The sequence below is a fragment of the Glycine max genome, chromosome 20 (assembly GCF_000004515.6).
Source record: "Glycine max cultivar Williams 82 chromosome 20, Glycine_max_v4.0, whole genome shotgun sequence".
In the NCBI taxonomy this organism is placed as follows: domain Eukaryota; kingdom Viridiplantae; phylum Streptophyta; class Magnoliopsida; order Fabales; family Fabaceae; genus Glycine; species Glycine max.
The window spans coordinates 12524387-12531906 of NC_038256.2; the positions used below are offsets into that span (position 1 = coordinate 12524387).

Genomic DNA, 7520 nt, shown 5'->3' on the forward strand with positions numbered 1-7520 from the left:
TTTCTGATTCATGGCAAGTTGGGTTACTAGGTTAACCAAGGCATCAAGTTTTCCTTCAAGCTTTTTATTTTCAGTAGATGAAGATGAATCCGTGGCCACCTCATGGACTCCTCTAAGAACAATAGCATCATTTTTTGCACTGAATTGTTGGGAGTTGGAAGCCATCTTCTCAATCAAATTCCTAGCCTAAGTAGGGATCATATCACCAAGAGCTCCACCACTGGCAGCATCAATCATACTCCTCTCCATGTTGCTAAGTCCCATATAGAAATATTGAAGAAGAAGTTGCTTAGAAATTTGGTGGTGAGGGCAGCTTGCACACAATTTCTTGAATCTTTCCCAATACTCATACAAGCTCTCTCCACTAAGTTGCCTGATGCCTAAAATGTCTTTTCTAATGGTAGTGGTCCTAGATGCAGGGAAGAATTTCTCCAAGAACACACTCTTAAGGTCGTCCCAACTGAAAATAGACCTAGGGGCAAGGTAGTATAGCCAATCTTTTGCCACTCCCTCCAGAGAATGAGGAAAAACCTTTAGAAAGATATGATCTTCTTGGACATCCGGGGGATTCATGGTGGAACAAACAATATGGAACTCCTTAAAATGCTTATGAGGATCTTCACCTGCAAGACCATGAAACTTGGGCAGCAAATGTATTAGTCCAGTCTTGAGAACATATGGAACACCCTCATCAGGATATTGAATGCACAAGCTTTCGTAAGTGAAATCAAGTGCATCCATCTCCCTAAGAGTCCTCTCACGAGGTGGAGGTTGAGCCATGTTCTCAATATAAAAATTAATAGTGGAATGCTCAAAATCAGAATATTCAGAATCACCCTCAACATAATGCACAAAATGACCAGGATGCACACTAAGCCTAACTAATCTATGAAAGGTTCTATCTATTTTAGGATCAAAGGGTTGTAAATCACCTGGATTTCCCCTGGTCATGCTCTATATGCAGCAAATAATGTGTTTCTCAACAAGCACATAACAAGGGGGTAAAACTACAGCTATACTCAAATGATATCAAAATGAGCTGAAATTTTGTGAGGAACACCCTAAAATCATGAAAAGATAGCACAAAAAATTTCAAACAAAAATTCAAAGTCTAACTATGGAAACTGCCTAAGGAAAGTTTAGAAAAATAGAACAATAAAACTTGAAAAAAAAACTAGTAAACATGCAATTTTGGCTAGTTAGAGACCTTAACCATGCTCTGCTGGGTTGCAAAAGTCTAACTATGGGAAATTTTTTTCTACCCCAAATGCATATATAATAATAGTCGTTCTGATACCCGGAGCAAAAGTTATGGCTGTTTTAAGTTTTGCTAAAAATAAGTTCTCAAATTTTTTTGAATCTCTCAAATCCAGCCACACCAATTGTTCCTGGTATTTTTCACACAAAATATGAGTCAAAATAACCTCCCACACAAAAATTCAGCCAAAAATAACAACCCTAACTATCAAAACAAAAATCGCCAATTAAATTGTAAACAGTCGTCGCTAATTCAGTCACTAATGTAATGTTGTGTGAACAGTAACGCAGAATCAGTCTCTAATTCCGTTGCTAAGCACTATTCACAGCAAAACAATAAACTGAAAAAGAAAAAGCGCTGAACAAGGGGTACTACTAAATTGCAAAACAGAACATCAAATAAAACAGAATACCACACTAACATGACACGAACACACTAAACAAAAGAAGTAAACATAAAACAACTAAACATAAAACACGAATCACTAGCTATTATGAACCTTTGGACCGCTGCTCCCCGGCAACGGCGCCAAATTTGATCGAGGTCGTACCCGAATCAAATAAACATTAAAAATGCAGTATCTAAGAAGTGATCGTAGGTCGTCTCCCAACGAGCAATGGTCAACCAAACATTCATAACAGATAGTAATAAAACAGTAACGAATTGGGGGGGGGGGTTGTTTGTTTTCGTAAATTAAACAGCGAGTAAAATTGAATTAGAAAATATCAGAATTAAAACACGTTGCTTCCCCTTGATTCACAAGCAAGTCTCTTATCCTAGGTTACTAGAATTTATCCTTTATCAGTTCAACCACTTAATTCAACCCTAAATTAAATTACTAAGTGAAATTTAACATAAGGCATTCATTATGTGATTAAGCAACACATACATCAATTAATCATGAACGATCATTAAGCATGAACGTAAATTAAGCACAGAGACAATTAATTAAGCACTAAGCATGCATGGATCAATAGCAACAAATACAAAATAATTGGTGAAGAGGAAAAACTGATCGGAATTTAATAGTAATAATAGAACCTCAAAGAGAGTTGTGTTTGATTCTCAAGAGAAAAAAACACTAGAGACTTAGCCTTCCATTAATCAGTAGAAAATGAAGAAAACTAGAATTATTCTTCCAAAACAAAAAAAGAGACTAAAACGAATTGAGAGTAGCACTCTAAAACTAAAACAAAAGAGAGAGAGAGAGTAGAGAGAGAGAGGGGAGAGAAGAGAGAGAGCCCTTAAACTAGAACCTTGGTGTTGTTATATAGTTTTCAGCCTCAAAGCTTACAAATTTGTTTTAAATCCAAGCCAATAAATAAAATAAAATCTAGATAAGATAAGATAAGATTTAGATGAATTAATATTTAGATGAGATCAAATCTAGATAAGATAAGATCTAGATGAAATAATATCTAGATGAGATCAAATCTAAATAATATCTAGATGAGATAAAATCTAGATAAAATTTGGTAGAATAAAATAGTCTGATCTCTTCAAGTCCAAGCCCAATTTTGGATTCAAGCCTAATTGCATATAATTCTCCTGAAATTAAATTAAAAACACATAATTAATCCAGTAGGCTCAAATGATAAAACTGCATAATTAATTTGACAATTAAGGCTAATCAATAATTAAAATAGTAACAAAAAGGGTTAAGAAATATGAGAAAATGATGACACATCATATATACTTGCAATATTCATTGCTCAAAATTTATATAGTTTGTTATCATCAAAAGGGGGAAGGTTGTTAGATAGTAAACGATCCATCACTGGATGACCCAAACATCTCTTACGGTTTTGATGAAAATAATTATATAAATTTATGTTAACTACTTAGCTGTGTGTAAAGCTAATAGGATTGATGACTGGAAACAACACTAGAAGAGACCTATCCACAAATGGATAACTCGCCTACTGGAAGCATGAAACACTTGTCCAATGCATCAAAGCAACGAGTGAAACAAGCATTTTGTTGAATAATATATTTATTCCACCTTATATGATCTTGTTTTCAAAAGGAATATATCTGCAAAATCATCCTTTATTTCCTTTTATTTAATTAGTGGTCATATTGAGTTATGAATGACAGGAATGGAAAGTTCTGATCGTATTAGACAAGAATGCACAACATCCACTTAATTCAGGAAACAAGGATCAATTAGCACAATAGTCATAACATTCAATTCACAAGATCTTCTCTAGAACTACAAGTGTCTCTCTACATATAAATGCAACATCAAGGATTGAAGAACGTTGATGAACACATAAAGAAAGAAAAAAAGTTGTGATTTAAGAAACAAGAGAGGAACAATAGTTGAAAGACACACTAATCCTAAGAGAGTTTATCCTTTGTGTATACAAAGTATCAGTGAGAGATAAAGAGTATTATTGTAAATCCACTCTTTGAGTGTTGTAAAAGAATCTTTGATTCTACCTCAAACATCTATTTGTGAAAGCCAAGAGTGGTTTAGTGACAAAATAATACTTGAGTGTTCTTAAATTCAGGGAGAGTCTAAGGAGTGTGCCAAGAATGGCATTGAGAATACTTGTAAGCCAAAAGTGGCAGGAAGGAATACTAGTTGTAATCTAGGTTGATTAGTGGAACCTTATACCGATTGGTAAAGGAGAACTAGATGTAGTTCAGGTTGAGCGAATTAGTATAAAACAAAGTATTTTTATTGTTCTTCATTAGATTATTAACAATATTTCATTATCCATCACTATCATACCTTGTACACAAGGTTTTCCATTAAAAGACAAATTTCAACTCACTGGACGACAACCCACCTCTGTCATTGGATTAGGGTTTTACAAACTATTATTTCAACATCTTCCATTTTCAAAAGGTTTTATATTTTAACTAACACGCTATTCAACCCCCCTTCTAGTGTGATTTGTGCTATTTCATGATTATAATTATCATAAGTTTAGCCTAAGGATCTTAGTTCATTGAGAATGGTTTGAAAGTGTCCAAGTATTTTGACTTGTTACTCCTGGCTATACAAGTATTCTTAATACCACTTATGGAACTGTCTTAAACTCCCCCTAAATCTAAGAAACCCAAGTATTGAGTGAATAAACAGTAAAGCTCAAATACAAGATAGCTTTGCTTAACAAAGGATAAATAAATGAAAACTTTAAATCAGTCGTCCGGTGATTTCAACGGATTTTTGCTTTAGAGATATTCTCATAATGATTTTTTCCTTCTTGTTCTTTTCCTTTTGAGTAGAGATTGCCTTTTATAAACTTAAGAGAAAGATCCATTAGGGGATCAGTGTTGATTCCTTGAGAAGACCATTGTCTCTCACTGGGAGATAAGACTACATGTCATGTTCTGATTTGTGAGGAAATGAGCAATAGTACAAACAATGTCATGTGCTCCTTGTCCTCGACAAAAGTGACCTCAAAATAATATTTTGCGAATACCTTCTATTCACTTCTATTCTATCTTTTTCTTATATTCATTTCAAAACAAAGAGAGGCAAAATAAATTTGTATAAGATAGAACACATGTACTTTGAATCACTTCAAAAGAATGTGTGAGTCTCTTACTAGCTGGGCGCAAGAGTTAACAAAATGTAGTGTATAACACTGATTAACATAGTCAGTAGACGCTCTTTGGTTTTAACACGTTGGACGCTAGTTAAATAATTAGCACAACATTTTCTTTTGGAGTGTAGATGATACATGTTGATTATTGTGAAATCCTTTAACATGATGATCTTGTCCACTTGTCAAATAACTCATTAGCGCATCAATAATTTATACTTATTGATCATCAATAAATTTGTAGAAGATAGAACACATGTACTTTGAATCACTTCAAAAGAATGTGTGAGTCTCTTACTAGCTAGGCGCAAGAGTTAACAAAATGTAGTGTATAACATTGAATAACATAGTCAATAGACGCTCTTTGGTTTTAACAAGTTGGACGCTAGTTAAATAATTAGCACAACATTTTCTTTTGGAGTATAGATGATACATGTAGATTATTGTGAAATCCTTTAACATGATGATCTTGTCCACTTGCCAAATAACTCATTAGAACATCAATAATTTATACTTATTGTTATTCATAAAAATCAAAGATAGATGTGAAGAGTGGTTATCCAAACCTAACACTCATGAAACTTTAAGTTTTAAAAATATAATTAGTATTTATAATCAATTTAAATTCAATTTTTTTTATAAAAAATTATTTTAATTGAATTAATTCAAATTTATTAGTTTTAAGTATTTGAAAATGGTTATGAATCCTTATCTGAAATTTTAAAAATATTACAAATGTTTTGTTGATACAAGAAAACAATGAAATAAATTAGTTATATTAAGATTTAATAAATTTCTTCTTAAAATTGTAATAAATTATGTTTTGTGAATATTTGAATTGATTTTATATTTTTTAATAATCTAAAAAATTGATAAAATTTTTAATATATTTTTTTTTTAAAAAAATCCCTCCAAATTTATTCGTGTATTGCATGAGTATTAAGCTAGTATTTGAAATAGTATATGATATTTAGTTACATTTGCCGCTAATAAAAAATGACTATTTTATAATCTCAATCTATGATGGAATTGTCTATTAGTATAAAATAAAATAAAAATATTTTTTTAATCATTTTTAACATACTTCTATACTTTTTTTTTTAAAAAATAACATACTTCTAAATATTCACATTTCTTTGTATCATCCATTCATTCTCTAATTCTTCTTCATTTTCATACATTCAATTATGGTACAGGTTTATTTATATCAAAACAAAAGATCATAGATGACATCAGTATTTCTCTAAATTTTAACTATGTTTTTTTTCAATTGTATAGCTTTTTTTAAAACATTTAACCTTATGAAATTTCTTTTTCTTCTTTAGGAAGGTTAGTTTCAAAACTTATGGTGATTGGAAGGATGAGTATGATCTCGCAACAATGACTCCAATTGACCACAAGGTTATTTACTCATGTATACTAAAAACTTGGTATTTTGTCATGTATCACGTAATCAATTTCAACTATAGTGACAGATAGAACTCAACTCTAAAATTTGGTCAAAAAAGAATTGTTGGCTCAAAAAAGGCATAGGTAACATAATTCATCTATAATTTTCAAATTATTTATGTTTCTCTAACATAATTCTAACTATTTTTTTAATTGGTAGCAAAATCTATGATGCAATTTCAAGTGATCACCGTTGTAATAGATTATGCATTTATGAGGTTGTAATTAGTTATTATATTTATTTTTCATTGTATTATAGGTTTGAGCAGATAATCTAACTCATCATTTTGTGCATTTTTAGGAGTTCTTCTATTAGAGACAAAATATAGACGATGAATTTTATAAAGAAACAAGAAGTATCATACTAAGGTATACAATTTTTTCGTGTAGATTGCATGAAGAATATTTTTGAATAATTTTGTTTGTCTTTAATTACAAATTCTATTGTTTTTATTTTTTTGCAGGGAAACTACAAATCGTCCTAAAATACAATCATTCGATCTCCTAATGAAGGAATAATTTGATATTATTAATCCTTGGAAAATTTGTAACCATATTATTTTTCTTATCTTTTAATGTATTGACAAATAAGTTTCTGGCTTATTACCCAAGCGATGCACGATCTCTAGTAATACATGAAATACCTAAAACACACTAGAAGGGGGCTAAATAGTGTGATGGGTAAAACTTGGTCTTTTGAAAACTATAAAGGCTTTTCTAAAAGCAGATGTCAATGGACGAAGAGTTTTGTCCAAAGGGTTCGAAATAACTTTGGACTTGGAAAACTAGTCTGGAAAACTTGGATATGATAGTGTAGAAGTAACTTAAAGAAAAGAACAAGATATATTGAAGCAGTAATGAAAACACAACGGTTTTATACTGATTCACCCCAACTCTTGGGCTTGTCCAATTCTCCTTCAAACTTTGAAGGATTCCACTAATCAAATATTTGATTACAACTAAGTATTTTATATGCCACTTTTAGCTACAACAAATACTCTCTAGGTCACTCCTAGCACTACACTTAATCTTTCCCTGAGATTAAAACCAAGTATCCTTTATTACTAAGCTACTCCTGGCTTTCACAAATAATATATGTTTGATAGAAAATGTATTATAATCACTCAATGAGTATTTACACAATAAGCTTGAATACAATGAAACTCGCTAACTTAACAACACTAAGATTCACTCAATTCGCTCAAGTTTCCTTCGCCTAGTGGATTGACAGCGTTACAACACATGTTTGTTTTGTT

The 7520-nt window shown here is 31.5% G+C and overlaps 1 non-coding gene across 1 annotated transcript; it reads left to right on the plus strand.

The window, feature by feature from the left end:
• Window positions 1–295: 295 nt before the first annotated feature.
• On the plus strand, window positions 296–402 carry LOC113000830 (small nucleolar RNA R71). The gene has a single exon (XR_003266151.1). It is a non-coding gene; the product is annotated as a small nucleolar RNA R71 (small nucleolar RNA).
• The last annotated feature ends 7118 nt before the right edge of the window (window positions 403–7520 follow it).